The sequence below is a fragment of the Mytilus californianus genome, unplaced genomic scaffold, assembly GCF_021869535.1.
Source record: "Mytilus californianus isolate M0D057914Y unplaced genomic scaffold, xbMytCali1.0.p SCAF_3, whole genome shotgun sequence".
Classification (NCBI taxonomy): Eukaryota; Metazoa; Mollusca; class Bivalvia; order Mytilida; family Mytilidae; genus Mytilus; species Mytilus californianus.
The window spans coordinates 5,709,218-5,736,472 of NW_026262679.1; the positions used below are offsets into that span (position 1 = coordinate 5,709,218).

The following is a 27,255-nucleotide window of genomic DNA, read 5'->3' on the forward strand; positions in this document are numbered from 1 at the left end:
TTTCTATTTTTAACCATGTTGGCCATGTTTTTTTGACGAAACAGAAAATAAAACACAAACTTAATTCTAGATACCCTAAGGATCATTCAGCTTAAGTTTGGTTGGAATTGGTTCAGTAGTTTCAGAGGAGAAGATTTTTGAAATAGTTTACACCGGACGGACGACGACAACGGACGCCAAGTTATGGCAAAAGCTCACATTTCCTTCGGAAAGTTGAGCTCAAAAATTGTAATGATCAAATACCTACATGTGACTCGTCCTAATGTGTGATCTACAATGAAAGCATCTTTCACGATATAGGAGTGTTGCATATTTAGGCTGTATCTGTAAAAAAAACAAAAATTATAAATTAGTTTCAGCTTTAAATCAAGACTTTTTGCTGTTGCAATCAATTCAGAAATTAATGTGATGCATGATTTATGTTAAATACTAAATTAGAGAGAAGTATATATACAATTACTATACATTCTTATTAAAATATACATCATTAGAGCATAAATTTGAATAAAAGAAATTTTAGACCAATTTGTTATAAAGCTTCAATTTGTTTCAGGAAAAACTGATTTTTAATACCTAACAAATATAAACATAGTTTTAAGTACAATTGTAATGACCAAATACTTACATGCAACTCCTCCTCATGTGCTATCTACCATGAAGTTACCATCTTCTCCACCTAGGAGTGCAGCATCTTTAACAAAAACTAGAAATTAATATCAGCTGTAAATAGAGACTATTTGCTGTTGCAATTAATTCTGAATTTAATCTTTCGCATGTTGGACAAGAATATTTATAATTACTATAATTCTCATAAGAATATACTTCATTAGAGTAAAATTTGAAGAAAATTTTTTTTTAGACCAATTTGTAATGAAGTTTCAAATTGGTTGATAATGAAATAGAGCCTGACATAAATTTAAATACTTTTTACTATAAAACAAGTTTTCATCATATTATATAACCGGCTCTGCTGGGTGATCTGCTTTTATGAGATCAGCGCCCATTAAATTCATCAATGTTACATCAAAATCTAAAGTTTGCTCTCTAGGGAGGTCTGCTTTTACGAGACCCATTTTGACATAAAGCATCTTTTATCCAACTGCTGGGCGATCTGCTTTAACAATAGTCCAATTAATAATGACGTTTTGAAAGTCTACTTTATTTTTTGCTGTCGATAGAAGGCGTCATAGCAAAAAATAATTGTATCTGAGGGGTCCCTTTCCGCTGCTTAAATCGTTAACCAAACGTTGACATAATTGAATCGTTGTTAATTAATAAATTGTGATATTCTTCTATTGACTATCCATCCTATTTGCAGGATCACCGCATTAAAAATGTATGCGTTGACAGCATTCTGATCCAGATTTTAAAACGCTATGACAACAAAACTATGAAAAAATTAAAGTTGCCTAAAATGGTAACTAAAACATTTCCAAATATTTTTTGGGCCGCCGGCCAATTTTAGGCCCACTTAACTATATAGTAAAATTATTCCTGCAGTATACCATAATCATCCCTTAAACAGGCATAAAAGACGAAATTGTAGACCAATTTGTAATAAAGTTTCCTGCTATTCCAGGAAAAACTGATTTTTATTACCTAACACATATAAACATAGCTTAAAGAACATTTGTAATGACCAAATACCTACATGCGACATCATCCTCTTGAACTTCAATGGAACTATTCTTCATGGTATAGGACTGTCACATATTTAGGCTGTATCTAACAAAAACAAAAACTTTAAATTAGTTTCAGCTTTAAATAGAGACTTTTTGCTGTTGCAATTAATTCAGAAATAAATGTGATGCATGTTTTATGTCAACTCCTTAACCGGGCAACAAGTCTAAAAACAAATACAAAACATTCTTATATAAATATATTACTTAAAAGTATAAATTTGAAAAAAAAGAGGAAATTTTAGACAAATTAGTTATAAAGCTTCAGGCTGTTGTTTCAGGAAAAACAGATTTTTATTACCTAACAAACATAAACATAGTTTTAAGAACAAGAGGCTCTCAAGAGCAGGAATCGCTCACCTGTAATGTTTTGCTTAAATCTTTCATCAATGATTATTTTTGCTTTTCAATATATATTAATGAGTGGCTTAAAAATGCCATTTAAATGTTATTTGCATCTGTCATATTTTCTTCAAAAGCAAAAAAATGCATTTTACCCCTATGTTCCATTTTAGCCATAGTGGCTATATTTCTCGACGTACAAGAACACTTTTACCCCCATGTCAGAGTTCCTCTAAATGCTTTAGTTTTTGAGATATAAGCCAAAAACTGCATTTTACCCCTATTTTCTATTTTTAACCATGTTGGCCATGTTTTTTTGACGAAACAGAAAATAAAACACAAACTTAATTCTAGATACCCTAAGGATCATTCAGCTTAAGTTTGGTTGGAATTGGTTCAGTAGTTTCAGAGGAGAAGATTTTTGAAATAGTTTACACCGGACGGACGACGACAACGGACGCCAAGTTATGGCAAAAGCTCACATTTCCTTCGGAAAGTTGAGCTCAAAAATTGTAATGATCAAATACCTACATGTGACTCGTCCTAATGTGTGATCTACAATGAAAGCATCTTTCACGATATAGGAGTGTTGCATATTTAGGCTGTATCTGTAAAAAAAACAAAAATTATAAATTAGTTTCAGCTTTAAATCAAGACTTTTTGCTGTTGCAATCAATTCAGAAATTAATGTGATGCATGATTTATGTTAAATACTAAATTAGAGAGAAGTATATATACAATTACTATACATTCTTATTAAAATATACATCATTAGAGCATAAATTTGAATAAAAGAAATTTTAGACCAATTTGTTATAAAGCTTCAATTTGTTTCAGGAAAAACTGATTTTTAATACCTAACAAATATAAACATAGTTTTAAGTACAATTGTAATGACCAAATACTTACATGCAACTCCTCCTCATGTGCTATCTACCATGAAGTTACCATCTTCTCCATCTAGGAGTGCAGCATCTTTAACAAAAACTAGAAATTAATATCAGCTGTAAATAGAGACTATTTGCTGTTGCAATTAATTCTGAATTTAATCTTTCGCATGTTGGACAAGAATATTTATAATTACTATAATTCTCATAAGAATATACTTCATTAGAGTAAAATTTGAAGAAAATTTTTTTTTAGACCAATTTGTAATAAAGTTTCAAATTGGTTGATAATGAAATAGAGCCTGACATAAATTTAAATACTTTTTACTATAAAACAAGTTTTCATCATATTATATAACCGGCTCTGCTGGGTGATCTGCTTTTATGAGATCAGCGCCCATTAAATTCATCAATGTTACATCAAAATCTAAAGTTTGCTCTCTGGGGAGGTCTGCTTTTACGAGACCCATTTTGACATAAAGCATCTTTTATCCAACTGCTGGGCGATCTGCTTTAACAATAGTCCAATTAATAATGACGTTTTGAAAGTCTACTTTATTTTTTGCTGTCGATAGAAGGCGTCATAGCAAAAAATAATTGTATCTGAGGGGTCCCTTTCCGCTGCTTAAATCGTTAACCAAACGTTGACATAATTGAATCGTTGTTAATTAATAAATTGTGATATTCTTCTATTGACTATCCATCCTATTTGCAGGATCACCGCATTAAAAATGTATGCGTTGACAGCATTCTGATCCAGATTTTAAAACGCTATGACAACAAAACTATGAAAAAATTAAAGTTGCCTAAAATGGTAACTAAAACATTTCCAAATATTTTTTGGGCCGCCGGCCAATTTTAGGCCCACTTAACTATATAGTAAAATTATTCCTGCAGTATACCATAATCGTCCCTTAAACAGGCATAAAAGACGAAATTGTAGACCAATTTGTAATAAAGTTTCCTGCTATTCCAGGAAAAACTGATTTTTATTACCTAACACATATAAACATAGCTTAAAGAACATTTGTAATGACCAAATACCTACATGCGACATCATCCTCTTGAACTTCAATGGAACTATTCTTCATGGTATAGGACTGTCACATATTTAGGCTGTATCTAACAAAAACAAAAACTTTAAATTAGTTTCAGCTTTAAATAGAGACTTTTTGCTGTTGCAATTAATTCAGAAATTAATGTGATGCATGTTTTATGTCAACTCCTTAACCGGGCAACAAGTCTAAAAACAAATACAAAACATTCTTATATAAATATATTACTTAAGAGTATAAATTTGAAAAAAAAGAGGAAATTTTAGACAAATTAGTTATAAAGCTTCAGGCTGTTATTTCAGGAAAAACAGATTTTTATTACCTAACAAACATAAACATAGTTTTAAGAACAAGAGGCTCTCAAGAGCAGGAATCGCTCACCTGTAATGTTTTGCTTAAATCTTTCATCAATGATTATTTTTGCTTTTCAATATATATTAATGAGTGGCTTAAAAATGCCATTTAAATGTTATTTGCATCTGTCATATTTTCTTCAAAAGCAAAAAAATGCATTTTACCCCTATGTTCCATTTTAGCCATAGTGGCTATATTTCTCGACGTACAAGAACACTTTTACCCCCATGTCAAGGGTTCCTCTAAATGCTTTAGTTTTTGAGATATAAGCCAAAAACTGCATTTTTCCCCTATTTTATATTTTTAACCATGTTGGCCATGTTTTTTGACGAAACAGAAAATAAAACACAAACTTAATTCTAGATACCCTAAGGATCATTCAGCTTAAGTTTGGTTGGAATTGGTTCAGTAGTTTCAGAGGAGAAGATTTTTGAAATAGTTTACACCGGACGGACGACGACAACGGACGCCAAGTGATGGCAAAAGCTCACATTTACTTCGGAAAGGTGAGCTCAAAAATTGTAATGACCAAATACCTACATGTGACTCGTCCTAATGTGTGATCTACAATGAAAGCATCTTTCACGATATAGGAGTGTTGCATATTTAGGCTGTATCTGTAAAAAAAACAAAAATTATAAATTAGTTTCAGCTTTAAATCAAGACTTTTTGCTGTTGCAATCAATTCAGAAATTAATGTGATGCATGATTTATGTTAAATACTAAATTAGAGAGAAGTATATATACAATTACTATACATTCTTATTAAAATATACATCATTAGAGCATAAATTTGAATAAAAGAAATTTTAGACCAATTTGTTATAAAGCTTCAATTTGTTTCAGGAAAAACTGATTTTTAATACCTAACAAATATAAACATAGTTTTAAGTACAATTGTAATGACCAAATACTTACATGCAACTCCTCCTCATGTGCTATCTACCATGAAGTTACCATCTTCTCTGTCTAGGAGTGCAGCATCTTTAACAAAAACTAGAAATTAATATCAGCTGTAAATAGAGACTATTTGCTGTTGCAATTAATTCAGAATTTAATCTTTTGCATGTTGGACAAGAATATTTATAATTACTATAATTCTCATAAGAATATACTTCATTAGAGTATAAATTTGAAGAAAATTTTTTTTTAGACCAATTTGTAATAAAGTTTCAAATTGGTTGATAATGAAATAGAGCCTGACATAAAATTAAATACTTTTTACTATAAAACAAGTTTTCATCATATTATATAACCGGCTCTGCTGGGTGATCTGCTTTTACGAGATCAGCGCCCATTAAATTCATCAATGTTACATCAAAATCTAAAGTTTGCTCTCTGGGGAGTTCTGCTTTTACGAGACCCATTTTGACATAAAGCATCTTTTATCCAACTGCTGGGCGATCTGCTTTAACAATAGTCCAATTAATAATGACGTCTTGAAAGTCTACTTTATTTTTTGCTGTCGATAGAAGGCGTCATAGCAAAAAATAATTGTATCTGAGGGGTCCCTTTCCGCTGCTTAAATTGTTAACCAAACATTGACATAATTGAATCGTTGTTAATTAATAAATTGTGATATTCTTCTATTGACTATCCATCCTATTTGCAGGATCACCGCATTAAAAATGTATGCGTTGACAGCATTCTGATCCAGATTTTAAAACACTATGACAACAAAACTATGAAAAAACAAGAAATGATTGTAACAGGATGCTGTTACGAAGTCTCCCAAACGAAGCTCCCATTATTTGTAATTCCCAGGGTCGCCTGACATTGGGCAAAGCCCAGTAAAAATTGGTTTGGTCCAGTAAAGTTATATGCATTAGTGATGCCTGGGGACTAACCCTGTATATCATTCAAATCATCTTGGCATGACAAACCAGAATATGACCACTTACAAGATATTAGAACTTTCTTAAATGGCATAGGGTAGGGATGACCCCTGGGGACTAAACCTGTTATTCATTTGATTTGCTTTATCATGACAAACCAGAATATATATGGTTTAGGGGTGGAGATCTCGACCATTTACAAGATATTAGAACTTTCTCAAATGGCAGGGGGTCGGGATGACCCCTGAGGACTAACCCTGTATATCATTCAAACCATCTTAGCATGACAAACCAGAATATATATGGTTTAGGAGTGGGGATCTTGACCACTTACAAAGATATTAGAACTTTCTAAAATGGCATGGGGTGGGGGTGACCCCTGGGGACTAACCCTGTATTTCATTTCGTGTGCTTTATCATGACAAACCAGAATATATATGGTTTAGGGGCAGGGATCTTGACCACTTACAAGGTATTAGAATTTTCTTAAATGGCAGGGGGTGGGGATGATTCAATTAATTCAGAATTTAATCTTTTGCATGTTGGACAAGAATATTTATAATTACTATACATTCTCACAAGAATATACTTCATTAAAGTATAAATTTGAAGAAATTTGTTTTTAGACCAATTTGTAATAAAGTTTCAAATTGGTTGATAATGAAATAGAGCCTGACATAAAATTAAATACTTTTTACTATAAAACAAGTTTTCATCATATTATATAACTGGCTCGGCTGGGTGATCTGCTTTTACGAGATCAGCACCCATTAAATTCATCAATGTTACATCAAAATCTAAAGTTTGCTCTCTGGGAAGGTCTGCTTTTAGGAGACCCATTTTGACATAAAGCATCTGCTGGGCGATCTGCTTTAACAATAGTCCAATTAATAATGACGTCTTGAAAGTCTACTTTATTTTTTGCTGTCGTTAGAAGGCGTCATGGCAAAAAAATCTGAGGGGTCCCATTCCGCTGCTTAAATCGTTAACCAAACGTTGACATAATTCAATCGTTGTTAATTAATAAATTGTGATATTCTTCTATTGACTATCCATCCTATTTGCAGGACAACAAAACTATGAAAAATTAAAGTTGCCTAAAATGGTAACTAAAACATTTCCAAATATTTTTTGAGCCGCTGGCCAATTTTAGGCCCACTTAACTATATAGTAAAATTATTCCTGCAGTATACCATAATCGTCCCTTAAACAGGCATAAAAGACGAAATTGTAGACCAATTTGTAATAAAGTTTCCTGCTTTTCCAGGAAAAACTGATTTTTATTACCTAACACATATAAACATAGCTTTAAGAACATTTGTAATGACCAAATACCTACATGCGACATCATCCTCTTGAACTTCAATGGAACCATTTTTCATGGTATAGGACTCACATTTTTAGGCTGTATCTAACAAAAACAAAAATTATAAATTAGTTTTAAGAACATTAAGTGAACAATTGTAATTACCAAATACCTACATGTGACTCATCCTAATGTGCTATCTGCAAAGGAAATATCTTTCATGGTATAAGAGTGTTACATATTTAGGCTGTATCTGTAACAAAAACACAAAAAAAAGAGTTAAGTACAATTATAATTGCAATGAACAAATATTTTGCAGTTGCAATCAATTCAGAAATAAATGTGATGCACTTATGGTTTACCAGTTACAAATGCATATCACTTATATCAAATGCAAAAGGGAAAATAACTCTCATATGGAATCTCCAGATCTCATTGGATAAAACAAATAAATATGTGAAATAATTTTGTCTTAATCTAAAAGGGTTGCGAAGAAGTAGTGCACACGAGAAATACAGTGTTGACCATGACCTCATTTTATTTTTGGTGGACCCAGGACCTCACATCAAGAGACATTAGGTCTCTATCACTTAACTGTTTATGAGGTACTATTACATTTCACTTATTTCGAATAAATAAAGGGAAATAACTCTCATATGGAATGTTCAGATCTGTTTGCTCAAAATTATTCTCATAATCTGAAGATGTAACGACCAATTTGGTGAAATAAATTTGTTGTAATCTTTTACTGTTGCGAAGGAGTAGTGCGCACAAGGAAAACAGTATTTGGGGAGACAACTCTTACAAAATAAATTATTCGGTTAAGCGGTGTAGTTTCAGGGGAGGGTTGAGCGCTCACAAACATGTTTAACCCCCCACATTCTTAATGTGCCTGTCCCAAATCAGGAGCCTGTAGTTCAGTGGTTGTCGTTGGTTCCTGTTTGTCATATTTGTTTTTTGTAAACTGTTTTGTTATAAATTAGGCCGTTATTTTTCTCAATTGAAATGTTTCATATTTTCATGTCACAGCCTTTTATAGCCGATGATATGGGTTTGTTGAAGGCCTTACGGTTGCCTATAATTGCTTACATCAACTTCATTTGAACTTTGGTGGAAAGTTGTCTCATTGGCAATCATACCACATCTCCTTGTTCTGTAACTTGTCATGGTAAACTATATCCCAAATATCAAGCATGACGAAAAAAGGTTGGAAAAACTGATTACTTGCGTGAATTTTCAAAGTCCAAGGACCATAACTGCACAAAATCATCCGACCAAAAAAAAAATTTAATTTGATCTGTAACTGCTCGTGATAAAACTTTACACCAAAATATCAAATCAATATCTTCAAGCACAAAGGAAACTAGAGGCTCTAAAGAACCTGTGTCGCTCACCTTGGTCTATAAGCATATCAAACAAAGGACACTCTCCAACATTGTAGACGAGATATAGACTTCATGACAAAAATCTATATTTTGTTGATCTTGTATTACTGACCTTTCAGTCTGTTTAGTTTCTCTCTGTCTTCTTTAGTTTTTGCTCAAAACACAAAAGAGGGTAAAAAAAATCCTCATTTAAGGGCAATATTGGAAAATAAACTGTTAACACAGAGATATGTCTCGCCTATTTGTTATTTTGATAATGCAAATGTTGAAATTAAAATAGCAATACTTTAACATGCAAGTTATGCAAATATTCAAAGTCAATGAACCATGACTGAAGGTACAGGGCTAAACAATCTCCATGGAAATGAGATGTGCCAATGCTAATACAACTGCAAACCAAATACCATTGACTTTTCATAAGTCGTTTCCTTTAAACAAACCGAAACACAAACATGAACTTGTAAACTATGTAAAAGTTTCAAAGTCAATGAACCATAATTAGGGGGTGGAGTTATATAACCTCCATGGAAATGAAACTTTCGAATATCATTGACTTAACATTAGTGGTTCATCTTAAACTGACCTAATCACAAACTAATCCATGAAAACTAAGCAAAAGTTTCAAAGTCAATAGACCAAGACTGAGGGGTAAGGACCAAATATTCTCCATGGAAATGAGATGTGCTAATGCTTATACAACTGCATACCAATTATCATTGACCTACCACAAACGGTTCTCCTGAAACTGACCTAATCACAAACTAATACATGAAAACTAAGCAAAAGTTTCAAAGTCAATAGACCATGAATGACGGGGGTGAGGCCAAATAATCTCCATGGCAATGAGATGTGCCAATGCTAATACAACTGCATACCAAATATCATTGACCTACCACTAGTGGTTCACCATAAACTAGACCTAATCACAAATCAATACATTGTTGACCACGACGCCGCCACCGCCACCGACAACAGCATACCTATGTCTCGCTTTTTGACTACGTCAAGGCGAGACAAAAATGGTAAAATTTGTTATTTATGGGCGATAACACCTGTAAGAATTTGTCTAACAGTTTTGACGTAAAGGGACAATTGGTAGAGCTCATTATTCTGAATATTTTTGCTCCTTTCAGATTTTCTCTATTTAAAACAGTTCAAAATATAATAGACAAAACTTGAATTTTACCCCTATGTTCTTTTTACCCCAATAATGATTGTGGCCAAGTTTTGTTAAATTTGGCCTAGCAGTTTCAGAGGAGAAGATTTTTGTAAAAGTTAATGGATGACGATGGACGACGGACGCCAAGTGATGAGAAAAGCTCACTTTGGGCCAGGTGAGCTAAAAAGTGTGGAAAACTGATTTGCCGGATTGAAGGATGGACAGACAGACAGTCGGACGGAGTGCAAACCTGAATTTCGATGATTGGGGACTAAAAGTATTCAAGCAGTTCCGTAACCATGAAAATGGCAAGTGACATATGACAGACAGGAAACTTGGTAATATAAGAATATAAGGCATTTGCCTACAAGGTATAAAGCATCCAAGTCTTCTACCTTCTGAAATATAAAGCTTTATATACAAATAGTTTATGCAATTGCTGCTGCTGGATTGCAATCCCTATGTCTTGCATTCTGCGACTTTTGACACGAGAGACAAAAAGATAAAATTTTAATGAATATTGATTAGCATACTTATGATCTAAGAGACTGATTATTTTATGCCATTAAAGGGATCTGGAAGAAAAATTTTAATTTTGGTATTTTTTTCAAGACCCCTTCCAAATGCCATGGAGATTTCAACACGCCTCTGAACTCCCTACAAATTTCTCAATACTTTAACACTGCCTGGTTCTGTATTGACCCCGTTATAGATTCAAGGTTATATTAGCTTATTGGCCCTGAGACTCGAAGGGCTGAGGGCCAATACATATGACCATGAATCTACATGTATAAAATGGTCGATACAGAAACAGCCAGTTCATAAAACTGTCATTATATGATACACATTCTTTGATTAAAAAAACAAGAAACTTACTGTTTAATACATTGTAGGTTGCATTTCTGTAAATATAGACAATGCAATTTCCCATAGAACTCCCTTTACGGCTAAAACTGTAAAGTACTTTTACTATGAAGTTTCGTGAAAAATTATATCCTAGAATGGAAAGTTGACATTCACTACTATTTTATTTAAAGGTCAAAACACAGGGCTGTGCAGCAAATTTTCAACATTTATATGCCCCCAAATTCTAAGAGTTTAAACTTGTACTTAAAATCTGTACTACCCCTCCCTTCACTTTTGGTGACCCTCAGTATCAAAATTCCCCGCAACCATGTGTTTATACACTGGTAACATTCCCAAGTTATGTCTCTATAAGATGAAACATAGAGATCATACTGTATAGCAGGTTATTTTTGCGGGGTGTTTATTTTAGCTTATTTTGGCGGGTATGGGGAAATCGTAAAATTAAAATTCCGCGAAAATTTATGCATACGTTCGGTACTTTCTAATAACTTAAGCATTTTGTAAACTATCTATTTTTTCCCATTGTCAGATAAATAATGGTTTATGTTAATTTAAACAACATAAATGCAAAAGGCCATTGTTCATTGGTTGTCAGTTGTTAATTAGTTAATTGGTAACATAATAAAACAATTATCAATATACCAGTGTAAGGTACTTTGTTAGGTATTTTATCCTTTAATATTGATAAGTGTCAATCTATATAAGAGTTGCAAGTCACTCATGATAATTTTATAATCTAATAAGTACATCAAAGGTCTGGTCAATTTCGTAACTAACCAACCATAACATTTACAAGAAGTTTGTACACCTGTGACAAATATCTAAGTACCAGTATTCTATTGATTAACTGTATCAAAATATAATCAATAAATAAGACTTCATGGGGGCAAAACAATCATTTAACCATAACAATTTTACAACTTTTTAACTGCAACCATTTAGTATCCGCTAGAATATTTAATTGGGGTTAAAGAATCGCCAAAATAAAAACTGCCAAAATTTTTCATATACTTTGTTGCTCCTAAATCGAGAAATTTTACACCCCTGAAAAATAACCCGCAATACGGTATCAGGGAACCAGTATGTAAACAAAACAAAATATCTATGAATATTACATATCTCCCCAAAAGAGGCGTGGTTTCTGGAACAGCTATGCAACCTGTAGATAGTTATTTGCACTTGCCTCTTACCAGTCATGACGAATTGTTTTGTCAATTACATGTATATTGTTGAAATTTCTGAATTCAAGTCCAGGTACTTAATCTATGCTAATGCAATTGTATTTATCTAGCAAACATAAAGTACTTCGGAAGAATATTCAGAAATTATGTTTTTTTCAGATGGAATGATGATAAATTGAAAATTCTACTCAGAAAGGTATGCGCAAAAAGTAACAAAAACAGATCAAAATTAAATTTTCTTGTCATTAAAATTGAAAAATGTGTCTTCCAATTTCTTTTAGATTAGTCTATTCCAGGTTAAGATACGTCTAACATAATTTGTAAGTGAAAATTCTGTATTGCTTTTCAGCTTTTTTCCCGTATCGGACGTGGCCGAAAAATGCAATATTTACTCATAATTTATGTCAACTGGGCAAAGTCAACAGTATTACACATGCTGATTTATCTGTATAAAGAACTGATTTGCTCATATCATTTAATAAATATATAAATATTACACAAGGAACGAAATCGCATAAATATAAATAGTCAATGAGGTACGAAATGAATATATCTGTATCTGTAATTGATCTTTACCTCCAATATAGGAAATCGAGGAAATCCTCATTACATCATGACAAGAAAACAACGCCACCTATGTCATAATCAACAGTCCCTTAGCTTTTTTGCTTTGCTTAAGTATCGCCTGAAATTAGTTCTCGGTTTCATGAAGAAACTAAATCATGCATTTATAATTATGTTTAATAAACAAATACCGATTTTATAATCATACATGTTTTCTGATTTTAATACTAATAAGTGAAGGATATCCCTGCTTCGACGAAGTGTGGAATTCCCAGCATGACATCACTAGGTTGGAAAATTTCGTAAAACTGATATTTCCGGATTGTAAAAGAAACGTAAATAGGGAAAGGAAGAGATTGAGATACCAAAATATTTCAGGAGAAACAGAAGAGAAAGCGTTTAAAGTCGATCTATCCATTTGTTTATCTCCTTCTCATCAAATCAGTATGAAAGTTTGAGGTGTTCCAAACTAAAAATTACGAAATGGTGAGAGGACTGGAAAGTAGAACTTCTGGCCAATCCTATAGGGAATTGATGGCTTGAAGCTGTCTCTTCCCAAAAACTACAAAACATGGGGTATAATAATCATAAGATATTTTAAAATCATTTAACATGAGTAAAAAGCTGACTATACCTGGGGTTTAACCATAGTCTGGCTCTCCAAAATGCATCCCAATTCCAGGAGGAATGAAAGAACTTGATCCCCTAACTGCATTTCAATAACATGCATTTAGCGAAGGTTTTAAACTGGTATAGAACATTCAAAAGCTGCAAATAATTCCCAAAACAAGTAACAAGGTACATGTATATGACATTAAAGGTTGTATGATTGCCTGGGAAAAGTGGAAGTAATTCTTTGACAAGCACAAGCTGCAGTGTACTTTTCTGATGGGCATGTAAAATATAAAAGTTGAAAACATTGGGAAAATCTGCACCCAGAAATGTGATTTAAACTGTGTAAATGAGTGGACTGTATCGTAGACAATTCAGGCATTTATTTTCTTATCTTGTCCAGTCTTAAAAAGAGGAACCTCAAATTCTTGGTAAGTTATTTTGTGAAACAATTGCAAGGTTTTCTTGATTTTATGGTTTAAGGATCTATCAACTCAATTTTTTCTGATTCTCAGAAGAATAAAATATTAAAATTTTATACTTTTTTAATTTCCGCCTACTCTATCATATTCCTCATCCATGAAAAATAAATAAAATTTTGAAGGGGTTCCATGGAACCCTGTGCCTCACCTATGATTGCTGCTGTCAGGTTATTAGTGTAATGTTGACTTCCAAAGTGAGTCCATTTATCAGTAAAATACAGAATTTAAAAAAAAACAAAAAAAAACATTATCTTTAGATGCTATTTCTTGTTCTTGATTTGCTTCTGTCCAAGTTTCATAACAATCCATGAAGGTTTACAAACTCAACATGTAAAACAAATTTAATCCGGACAGACTGTCTGTAAATGTTAACTGTAAAAAACTAATTAGTCCATCTATCAGAAAAATACTGAAAATGACGATATAATATTTTCAAAACTTTGCATCAGACATTATCTCTTAATCATTAAAAAACTTCTGCTAAAGTTTCATAAAATTCTGTGAAGGTTTGACAGAGTATTTGAAATGTAACAAGCTTAACCCCAGACTGTATCTACTTGTTAACTGTGAAATGAACTAAGTTCATTTATCATTAAAATATGGGGAAAAAAAAAATAAAATTTCAAAATCTTGCTCTGGATACCGTATTTTGAACATTACAATACCCGGTATCAAACTTCTGTCATAATTTCATAAAATTCCATTAAGGTTTGACAGTTATTGATGACAGAATAAATTGCTTCGCTGAGCGCAGCTGGATACGACCGCAGATGTCCAACCCTGAAAAGTTGGGGCGAAAATGGACACAATATTCACGCTTGATACAGGTCTGAATTTGGATTGTAATTAAATTTTTTGGACACATAACAGGTTTCTGACACAGAATAACTGTAGTCAAAGAACTTCAAATTGGTTATATGATTTGAATTTATATTTAATGTTTTGCTTTTGTGCAATACACTATGCGAATTGACCCCCCCAAAAAAAACATTTTACCCCGTTTTTTTTTGCATTTGTGCAATACACTATGCTGTTGAATATTAATCCCCCAAAAAAAAATATTTGAAGAAATTTTCTTTTAATTTCTGAAATCTGAAATGAGAAAAATTGTCCCCCTCCAATTTTTTTCACCTCCCCCCTTTCCCTTATTCAAAAAAAATAATTCTTTCCCTCAAGTTATGGTCAGTATCTCAGACAATCATCATTTCTTAATACATAATTTACAAGCAGTGTAAGGGAGGTGATCAAACATTGTTATTTAAATTGATTTGGATTACCTCCCTTACACTGCTTTTAAATTGTCTCAATTGTCCTTTAACCAGAAAAACCCTTGTTTTTCCCCTTTTTTTCCCCCCTAATTCCTCAATGGTTTGAGCCATAACCCCCCAAAGTCAATCCTAACCATCCCTTTGTAGTATGGAAACTTGTGGTATAATTTCAGAGAGATTCATACACTTTAACACAAGTTATTGTCTGGAAACTACAAAAATGCTTATTTGGGCCCCTTTTTTGGCCCCTAATTCCTAAACAATTGGGACCATAACCCCCAAAATCAATCCCAACCTTCCTTTAGTGGTTATAAACCTTGTGTTAAAATTTTATTGATTTCTATTTACTTATACTAAAGTTATTATCCGGAAACCATCTGTCTTCGGACGACGCTGACGACGACAACGTGAAACCAATATACTACCAAAAAATTTATAATTTTTGCGGTCTTATAAAAACTTTAACCTCCGACTGATTCTGAATGTTAATTTTAACTAGACAAAGTGATGCCCCTCATTCCACTCTGAAGTAACTGTATTATAACAAAGTCAATGTAGGACTTTCTTTGAGATATTATTGTGTCTGGGAGACACTAATGATGCCCCCCTAGATGCAAAATGTTATTTTAAAATACACAAAGTTGGGCATGGTAGCACATAGATCTATGGTTCACTGTAGGAGGAGTTATCCGGAAACACTATGCACTAGAGCAAATATCAATAAAAATCAAAACCCTGACCAAAAGCACACCTTCAATATATGTACAAACAGCCAGCAAAGTGAAAACTTCTTAGCATTCAAACTGTAGGAGGACTTATCTGGAATAGCAATATACCCATATTGAGACAGACGAACGGACAAGGGTAAAACAATATGCCCCCCCAACTTTCAGTTGTGGGGGCATAAAAACAAACTGTGATCTGAATGTTAACTGTAACAAGCATTCTGAGAGTATTGCATGGCAATACATAGTCCCCTACTGGTTAAAAATTCATTGTACAGGAACAAAATGCTAACTTGATTTATAACTTGTCATGGTGTAAACTATATAACAAATATCAAGTCAATATCTTCAAGCATGACAAAAAAAAGTGTAGTAACTGATTATTTCAGTGAATTTTCGAAGTCCAAGGACCATAAATCTGCACAAAATCATCAGACTGGAACAAAATTTGAACTCGATCTGTAACTTGTCATGATAAAACTATTTACCAATTGTCAAATAAATAACTTAAAGCATGACGAAACAAGAATGTGTCCATAGTACACGGGTACCCCACTCACACTATCATTTTCTATGTTCAGTGGACCGTAAAATTGGGGTCAAAGCTCTAATATGGCATCATACCATGGGGAACATGTGTACTAAGTTTCAAGTTGATTGGACTTCAACTTCATCAAAAACTACCTTGACCAAAAACTTTAACCTGAAGCGGGACAGACGGACGAACGTACGAACGAATGGACGCACAGACCGAAAAACATAATGCCCATAAATGGGGCATAAAAAGTGCGTAAAACTGATCGAGTGAATTTTCCAAGTGCAAGGACCAATTATAACTCTGCACAAAATCATCAGACCAGAACAAAATTAGAACTTGATCTGTACATTTTGTAACTTGTCATGATAAAACAATACACCAAATATCAAAACCATATATTCAAGCACGAAGAAAAAAAGTGTGGAAAACTGATTTGCCGGACTGACGACAGACTGATGGAGTGCAAACCTAAAGTCCCTTTGACTTCATCATTAGGGGACTAAAAAAAAACTAAGTCCATTTATCCAAAAAATGTGAAAAAAGTCTGTATAACTGGTATTTTAACAAAATATTAAGTCCATAGCCCGTAATTTCAGCAAAAATCAATGGAGCTAAACCAAACCTAAAGTCTAACTAACTGGTGGTGTTTAACGACCTTGACTGGCTAGTAAGCCCTCCCACGGTCGGCTCAGTGCCCAAAGGCGTTTGGTGAGCATTTAAATGTTTTTGTTGTTGTCAAGTTGGAACAAGGCGGCCATTTTGGTTTTGCTGGATTTATTTGATTTTTACTATTGCTGTTTGGTTGGTTTGCAGTCTACTTCCTTCACAATGGCTGCTTTCAGGGCCAGTTTGGTCAGCTGTGCAGCCCGCTAACCACGATGATGGAGTACTGGTCGATGAGTCTCGGACATAGTAATAAAGATGACAGGAAGCATTATCTTGAGACAGTGAAATGGTGGTCCATTATCTAACACCTAGGATACAGGCCCTCGGACGTCATCAGCATAACACTCCCCATCCATAATGAGTTTTGGAGTGTATGCTGACGGGGGTATTTACATAGACCACAATGTAGACTGTACAGCTTTGGATTGGTTTCTGTCATCCAAAGTAGTAAGTCGTTAAAAATCAGCAGAGTGGAAATGAACATTAACATGATCTGTAACTCATCATAGTAGTCTCTCATACTAAAAATCAGCAGAGCGGAAATGAACATTAATATGATCTGTAACTCAATATAGTAGACTCACTCACATACTAACATAGCGAGGAGGGGGGGGAGGGAGAACCAAATATTCTCCATGGAAATGAGATAATTGCCAATGCTTATACAACTGCATATCACAAACTAATACATGTAAACTAAGCAAAAGTTTCAAAGTCTCAAAGTCAATAGACCATGACTGAGGGGGCAGGGCCAAATAATCTCCATGGAAATGAGATGTGCCACTGCTAATACAACTGCATACCAAATTGATGCCCCCGCAGATGCAAAATGTTATTTTAAAATACACAAAGTTGGGCATGGTAGCACATAGGTCTATGGTTCACTGTAGGAGGAGTTATCTGGAAACACTATGCACTAGAGCAAATATCAATAAAAATCAAAACCCTGACCACATGCACACCTTTTATATATGTGCAAATAGCCAGCAAAGTGAAAACTTCCTAGCATTCAAACTGTAGGAGGAGTTATCTGGAATAGCTATTTACCTATTATGCAAGTGTATACTCCAAAAATGACAAAGTTCAGCTATCTCCCAAAAGAGCAAATATTATTAAAAATCAAAACCCTGACCACATGCACACCTTCAATATATGTACAAACAGCCAGCAAAGTGAAAACTTCCTAGCATTCAAACTGTGGAATAACTATAAACCCATAATGGGACGGACGGATGGACAGACGGACAGACAGACAGGGGTAAAACAATATGCCCCCCAACTTTTAGTTGCGGGGGCATAAAAATCAACAGAGTGGAAATGAACATTAACATGATCTGTAGCTCATAGACTCACATACTAACAAGAGTGCACACGCTGAAATGTCTCGCCTTCTTTACTAATCATTGATATTATGTTGATAGTCCTAATCATTGATATTATGTTGATATGAGGTCAAGGTCAGATGAACCATGCAAGGCAGGCATGTATAGCTAACAATTCTTCCATACAACAAATATAGTTGACCTATTGCTTATAGTTTAAGAAAAACAGACCAAAACACAAAAACTTAACACTGAGCAATGAACCTTGAAAATGAGGTCAAGGTAAAAAAAAACCTGCGTGACTGACAAATAGATCATAAAATATTTCCATACACCAAATATAGTCAAACTATTGCATATAGTATTAGAAAAAAGACATAAACTCAAAAACTTAACTTTGACCACTGAACCATGAAAATGAGGTCAAGGTCAGATGACACCTGCCAGCTAGACATGTACACCTTACAATCATTCCATACACCAAATATAGTAGACCTATTGCATACAGTATAAGAAAAACAGACCAAAACACAAAGCTTAACTATAACCACTGAACCATGAAAATGAGGTCAAGGTCAGATGACACCTGCCAGTTGGACATGTACACCTTACAGTCCTTCCATACACCTAATATACTAGACCTATTGCTTATAGTATCTGAGATATGGACTTGACCACCAAAACTTAACCTTGTTCAGTGATCCATGAAATGAGGTCGAGGTCAAGTGAAAACTGTCTGACGGGCATGAGGACCTTGCAAGGTACGCACATATCAAATATAGTTATCCTATTACTTATAATAAGAGAGAATTTAACATTACAAAAAATCTTAACTTTTTTTTCAAGTAGTCACTGAACCATGAAAATGAGGTCAAGGACATTGGACATGTGACTGACGGAAACTTCGTAACATGAGGCATCCATATACAAAGTATGAAGCATCCAGATCTTCCACCTTCTAAAATATAAAGCTTTTAAGAAGTTACCTAACGCCGCCGCCGCCGGATCACTATCCCTATGTCGAGCTTTCTGCGACAAAAGTCGCAGGCTCCACAAAAATCAGCAGTGTGGAAACAAACATTACAGCACATTGACTTGAGTGTGTAGGTAAAATTAGTATCTTTGGTTAGTTTGCTTGCTAGCTGAACCATGAAATCATTATAAGCTAAGGTACAACCTTCCTTTGGGCGGAGTCAGTAACAGAGAACTAATCAAAAGTAGGGACAACTTAAACATTGTGAAACCAGTTTTACAAGTCAGTTTGAAAATATGTTTTCAATCTAAATCTAGAATCTAGTGTCTATTATAAGCTAATTAACAAGAATGTTATAGGTGTGTTTGATTTGTCTATTTCATTTCGATCAATTACCTATGTTCATTTATATTAAACTAGATTATTCACACAAAACATGTACATGTATATAACCAAATGTGTATGTGGGGAATGCATACACATTTTTTAATACAGCTGCCTAATTACAGTAAAAAGTTCTAAAGACCTTTCCTCCTTATTTTTTTTATTGTAATCAAAAGATTTTTTATATTCAATGAAATCATATTAGGCCAAACAAAAAAGTATGTGCTGTTACATGCTGAAACAAGAATGTGTCCATAGTACATGCAGACCTGCCAACTTTTGAAAACCTCCATGGGGGATTTTCCCAGGGGAAAAAAATTCAAATGTATCGCTTCATCTTGTGACTGTTTTTTTTTTTTATAATGTCCAGTAGAAAGTATTTCATGTATATTTAGGATCAATTTTGGTTTGTTTCTTGAACTCTTGAGATTGTTTTGATGCTGTGTGTATCATTCTGTGTAAAGATGTTTCTTTCATTTGGTTCATTTGTTTTATTTGTTTTATTTCAGTGTTATATTTGTTTTATTTCAGTATTTTATTTGTATTTTCACTGTATCTATTTAAAATAAATAGATTCAGGTCATTCTGCCATTTTTCAAGAAAACGGCATGGCAAACGTTTCTTCTTGCTGGGTGGAGTAACAACCATTGTGATAGTTTGAACTGTTATGATTCAATTCCATTTTTCATATCCTTTTATAACAATTGTCTCAATGTGCAAACAGCATCCAAGCCTTTACGTTTAATTTGCAAAATTCCTTTGATCAGTTATAATTAAGATAATTATTAACTATGTTCACCTGATTAAAGAATTTTTTTAACTAGTTAACTTGATTATAATATAATTAATCTCAATTAAATGATAAGTAAAAAAATTAAAACAGTTAATTATGTAACTCCCAAGCTGATCGGTATAAATAACAAAGATCTATAATTTTATTACCAATTAAGGTAGATCATAGGTATATATTTCCTCAGATAGAATTTTTTTATACTTTGCCAAAATAAAGATTTTTCTATGCCTTTTCCAAAAATATAATAAAAAGTATGGGTCACCGTGCTATTTTTCAAGCTACGGGTCGTACGAAATTGCACAAATTTGCTTAGATTGTTCATGAAAAAACACACTTTTGTGCATAAAAAGAAATCTATGAGATAGAATTTTGAAATAAAATATGAAAAGATAGGTTTTATTATATGCTTTAAGAAAATAAAAAGAAAAAATGGTGTCACCGAACTTGTTTTCTTGCTACAAGTAAAAAATTAAAATTTCCCTATCAGTCCAGTATAAATTTTTTACTAAAAGAGTTATCTCCCCTTAAATGGCCAAGTTGAAAAAATGATTCTAAAAACACATTTATTTGGTATTTATTTAAACATTTTGGATAATGCAATAAATCACCAAGTTTTCTTTCATCAAATAAACAGTCTAACCTATAAATTGCCTATTTGTCTCCAAATTTGTAGATTTAGGCAAAGATCTAGACCGATTGTGTACTGCGATTGTACAATCCAAGATGGCGGTATACCATGAATCTACCTTAAGACCCATAAAACTTTGACAAATCATTGATTTTATTGAGGCACGTGTATATGTTTACATAATACTTAGTGTCAAAACAGATCGATAATCCTCAGGTAAATCAACATGACCCGAATATCAGATACTACGATGAATTTGATTGGATAATATCTCTATGTTGTCCTCCATTACCGGAAATCGGTAAGAATAAAATTTTCTCGGGTAGAATTTATGAAAATCGGGTTTTTTGCTTGTTTTAGGAACCCGATATCGGGATTCGGGTTGAGGCATGAAAATCGGGATAATACCGCCAAAATCGGGATAGTTGGCAGGTCTGCACATGGATGCCCCACTTGCACTATCATTTTCTATGTTCAATGGACCGTGAAATTGGGGTCAAAGCTCTAATTTGGCATTAAAATTAGAAAGATCATATCATAGGGAACATGTGTACTAAGTTTCAAGTTGAAGGGACAAAACCTACCTTGACCAAAAACTTTAACCTGAAGCAGGACAGACGGATGAACGGACAGACGCACAGACCGAAAAACATAATGCCCATAAATGGGATATAAAAATAGAGTAGGTAGGTAGTTTTTTTACTTTGAGTCTATGGGAGCAACATTGTGACTTAAACAGTGCTTAATCAAATGATAAAAAAAACCTTCAGGGTAGAGGATAAAAAATAGGGTAGGTAGGGGTACAGTAAACACACATACTTTTTTGTTTGGCCTTAGAAAAGAAAGTTCATTAGCACAGTTAGGCGTAATGCTAGATAAAGCTTTGCATGAAACATGAATATAAAAAATGCCCCATTTTGTTATTCCCAATTTTCTTTAACTGGTTTATTGTAACAACTAAATTTCTGTGTTTATACAAATAAATTTATTATTTATTCTGATTATGGTCCACTCAGTTAGAGTTTAAATCACAGATTCACCTATTGTTGGCAGATGTCTATCTATATGTATATTTTCCATCTATCATGTCTATTGTCCATTTAAATCAATACAACTCACAACATTTATAACAAGAGGGGAGCTTCTCAAACTTCTTTTCCCAAGTTTATTTTGGTACCTTCTGCAGGAACGAAAAACTAGAGGCTCTCAAGAGCCTGTGTTGCTCACCTGATTCTACTTTGGTTTTTGAAATCATGTTAAAATAGATTAAAATCAAAACAGATACTAATAATGAGTGGGGCCAAATTTGGTTTAATATTGGCCCCGTAATTTAATAAAAAATCCTGGTGGCCATCTTGAACAGTAAATAAGCAACAAAGTGGCAACACTTCAGCACCTCATAAGAAACATTTATGCCATGTTTGGTTTCATTCCATTCAGTGCACCTCTAGAAGAAGCATTTGTATGTATTTCCTATAAGGTCTTATGTTAAAGGAAGTCCCCCCCGCTGGCGGCCATCGTAGATGAAGGATCAGCTTCAAAGTAACAACACTTAGTCAGCACCTCATAAGGAACTTTCATGCCATGTTTGGTTTCATTCCATTTAGTGGTTCTCTAAAAGAAGACATTTGTATGTATTGTCCATAGGGTCCTTTGCTAAACACTGTCCCCAGCTGGTGGCCATCTTGGATGATGGATCGGCTTCAAAGTAACAACACTTGGTTAGCACTTCATAAGGAACATTCATGCCATGTTTGGTTTCATTCCATTCAGTGGTTCTCTAAAAGAAGATATTCGTATGTATTTCCCATAGGGTCCTATGTTAAACTAAGTACCCTGCTGGCGGCCATCTTGGATTATGGATCGGCTTCAAAGTAACAACATTTGGTCAGCACCTCATAAGTAACATTCATGCCATGTTTGGTTTTATTCCATTCACTGGTTCTCTAAAAGAAGACAATTTAAATATTTCCCATAGGGTCCTATGTTAAACTAAGTCCCCCGCAGGCGATCTTGGATTATGGATCGGCTTAAAAGTAACAACACTTGGTCAGCATCTCATAAGGAACATTCATGCCATGTTTGGTTTCATTCCATTTAGTGGTTCTCTAAAAGAAGACATTTGTATGTATTGTCCATAGGGTCCTTTGTTAAACACTGTCCCCAGCTGGTGGCCATCTTGGATGATGGATCGGCTTCAAAGTAACAACACTTGGTTAGCACTTCATAAGGAACATTCATGCCATGTTTGGTTTCATTCCATTCAGTGGTTCTCTAAAAGAAGATATTCGTATGTATTTCCCATAGGGTCCTATGTTAAACTAAGTACCCTGCTGGCAGCCATCTTGGATTATGGATCGGCTTCAAAGTAACAACATTTGGTCAGCACCTCATAAGTAACATTCATGCCATGTTTGGTTTTATTCCATTCACTGGTTCTCTAAAAGAAGACAATTTAAATATTTCCCATAGGGTCCTATGTTAAACTAAGTCCCCCGCAGGCGATCTTGGATTATGGATCGGCTTAAAAGTAACAACACTTGGTCAGCATCTCATAAGGAACATTCATGCCATGTTTGGTTTCATTCCATTTAGTGGTTCTCTAAAAGAAGACATTTGTATGTATTGTCCATAGGGTCCTTTGTTAAACACTGTCCCCAGCTGGTGGCCATCTTGGATGATGGATCGACTTCAAAGTAACAACACTTGGTTAGCACTTCATAAGGAACATTCATGCCATGTTTGGTTTCATTCCATTCAGTGGTTCTCTAAAAGAAGACATTCGTATGTATTTCCCTTAGGGTCCTATGTTAAACTAAGTACCCTGCTGGCGGCCATCTTGGATTATGGATCAGCTTCAAAGTAACAACATTTGGTCAGCACCTCATAAGTAACATTCATGCCATGTTTGGTTTTATTCCATTCACTGGTTCTCTAAAAGAAGACAATTTAAATATTTGCCATAGGGTCCTATGTTAAACTAAGTCCCCTGCAGGCGATCTTGGATTATGGATCGGCTTAAAAGTAACAACACTTGGTCAGCATCTCATAAGGAACATTCATGCCATGTTTTGTTTCATTCCATTCAGTGGTTCTCTAAAAGAAGACATTTGTATGTATTTCCCTTAGGGTCCTATGTTAAACTAAGTACCCTGCTGGCGGCCATCTTGGATGATGGATCGGCTTCAAAGTAACAACACTTGGTCAGCACCTCATAAGGAACATTCATGCCATGTTTGGTTTCACTCCATTCAGTGGTTCTCTAAAAGAAGACATTTGTATGTATTTCCCATTGGGTCCTATGTTAAACTAAGTCCTCTCTGGCGGCCATCTTGGATGATGGATCGGCTTCAAAGTAACAACACTAGGTCAGCACCTCATAAGGAACATTCATGCCATGTTTGGTTTCATTCCATTCAGTGGTTCTCTAGAAGAAGTTCAAAATTTAAAAAGTTAACGATGACGACGACGGACGCCAAGTGATGAGAAAAGCTCACGAAGGGCCAGGTGAGCTAAAAAATGAATAATAAAATCTAGTTATTAAGTTTTTAATATTCTGAAACTTAAAATGCATTTAAATTTATTTATCTAGGTCCAGCAATGCTATAAAACTTTTCCAGATGCACAGGTTTGTCTGTACTTACTATTTTGTAGTGCAAATACAGCCATATTTGCGAAAAGGTTATGATGAACCTTAAAACTTTCCTAGATGCACCAGTTTGTCTGTACTCATAGTAGCTTTTGTGGTGTAAACACATCCATATTTTTCAATTCCTTTTGATGAACCTTAATTTATTCTTTGAAATCGAAAGTAGCGTTGGCAATTACATGAGAAATTTACCGTTTTAAGATTGATTGATTGTTTTTTCCTCTTAACGTCCAGTGGCAAATATTTCGTACATGTTCAGGATGAGAACAAATTGACAACAAATACAAAAAGTAAGACCTGTAAGTGGACGTCCGGTAAGAAGGTAAGGGAAGTTTAGACTGCCACTGGAAAATAAGAGTATTTTATAGAGGACAGAAATTTTGCCTTGCAACATGCAATCCTACGGACCCCTCAAAAAAAATATTTTTACAAGAGTTCAAAACGTGCAGAGAGTGTTGGCACACTACATGAGGCATCAAGTGTTTTACTGCCTGGTGGAAGACCTGTAGTGACTATATTTCTATTCCCCAGTCACCGTTTTAAGACATTGCAATGATAAACTGACACTTTCAACTACAAAATATCCTGTTTAGGATAAAACTCATATTAAACCTAAATAGAACAATTTTCATTTCTATGGCACAGAGGTTCCGAAGGTTTTTCGGACCTCAGTGGTCTTTTGGTCCAGTATATGTTCAATCATTACTGGTCCAGTCAATGTTTTAGCAGTCTTTAAAATTGTGAGTATTACAAAATTCCTACATCAACACTGTTCATTTGGTCCAGTAATTGATGACATTTCACTGGACCAAACTATTTTATTACTGGACATTGCCACATGTCTGACGGACCTTGGGAATGACTGATGGCATGTTATTTCAAACTATTTACACATTCATACCGGTCTACTCGAATCTAGGAACCGCAGAGTTCAGTCAATTCATTGGTCAAGCCAGAGTCTTAATTTAATTATTTAGTAATAGATGCATATTGAATGATGTCATCATCATCGATGAAATTTTTCTTCTTTTCTTTATTTTTATATTGTCTTTTTCATAAAGTGATTACAACTCGTTTTCGAGTCATCAAACTAATCTCGACTGTAACTTTAAGACCTTGTGTTATTGATAAAGAAAGAATAAAACCTACCTTCTATAAGAAATTTTCAAAACCAAAAAAGTGAAACTTACACGTGTTGGCTATTATACATCAAAATGAATTCTCGCACAAGAGTTGAAAAATTAGAACAATAGAAAACACCCGCCAAAACTAGGTAACCAATAAAAATACAGAATACATGTGGTGTAATGGACCGTGAATGAAGGTGTTGTCAATGGGGTTTACATAATAAAAAATAACGGGCAAAAAAAATAAAGAATAGAGAAAAATGGGCAAACATTATAAAGAATAGAGAATAATGGGGTGCAAAAATATAACAAATAACTGCAAAAATTAAAAAAAGGGGTAAAAAATACTGTTTACAGAAAATATCACGAATAACTGCAAAACTTAGATTAAAGAATTGCGTAAAAAGATGAGTGTATGAATGCCCTTTACCGTCAGGCGTCAAACGGTCATTTTCTTATATTTGATGATATAGACAAAGCAAACGAATTAAATCATTGTTTTGCATCGCAGTCTAATATTGATGACTCCAGCACAATTTTACCCGTTATACCACTTAATGTTTCAACTACAATCAACGAAATAGAACTTAACGAAACAGAACTGGAAGACATTCTTAGTATAATTATTCCATCAAAAGCTTCAGGTCCTGATTTAATCAATCCAAAACTGTTAAAAGAGGCCTCAGCTATTCTTAAAAGTCCTTTGTGTAAATTATTCAACTTGACTTGTCCTTGCGTAGTGCAGTATTTCCCCATCAATAGAAAAGAGCAAACGTTTACCCTGTATTCAAAAGTAATAACCCAAATGATGTGAAAAATTATAGACCAATTTCCCTCTTGAGTGTTATATCAAAGTGTATGGAGCGTTGTGTTTATAAACATGTTTACAATCACTTAAAACAAAATAAGTTTCTTAGCAATAATCAGTCTGGCTTCACTAGGGTGGACTCAGCAGTAAATCAATTGGTTAATATTTCAAATGATTTTGGTTAAGCTCTTGATAGTGGTAAAGAAATTAGGGTTGTCTTCTGTGATATAAGCAAGGCCTTCGATAGAGTTTGGCATAAGGGTCTTCTTTTCAAATTACAACAAGCTGGAATAGCTGGTAGTTTATTGAAATGGTTTGAAAATTATCTGTCAGGAAGATCCCAAAGTGTGGTAATAAATGGTACAAGTTCTGAATGGCTACCAGTAAATGCAGGGGTACCCCAGTGGTCTATTTTAGGGCCTCTACTGTTTTTAATCTTTATAAATGACATTGTCGAAGATATTCATGCTGAAATTAAATTATTTGCTGACGATACCTCATTGTACTTAGTAGTTGATAATCCGATTGAAGCTGCTGAAACACTAAACAATGATTTAGATAAAATATATAATTGGTCACAAAAATGGCTTGTTAATTTTAATGCCAAAAAAACAGAGTCTATGATTATTTCTAGGAAAAAAACTAAGTTGTACCACCCCCTTTAAA

At 34.0% G+C, this 27,255-nt stretch overlaps 1 long non-coding RNA gene across 4 annotated transcripts in view; it reads right to left on the reverse strand.

Moving 5' to 3' along the window:
* LOC127733879 (uncharacterized) overlaps positions 1-25,895 on the reverse strand; it is a 118,736-nt gene extending 92,841 nt beyond the window's left edge. For 2 of the 4 annotated variants that reach the window (XR_007997252.1, XR_007997251.1), the window contains exons 1-2: positions 25,845-25,879; positions 7,492-7,563 (exon numbers count right to left, since the gene is read on the reverse strand). This is a non-coding gene — a long non-coding RNA (uncharacterized LOC127733879). Of the gene's footprint in view, positions 1-1,651; positions 1,726-2,930; positions 2,997-3,956; positions 4,031-5,235; positions 5,302-7,491; positions 7,564-25,844 lie in introns of all 4 variants that reach the window. The other 2 variants (XR_007997229.1, XR_007997245.1) reach the window with 2 other exon arrangements.
* Positions 25,896-27,255: the final 1,360 nt, after the last annotated feature.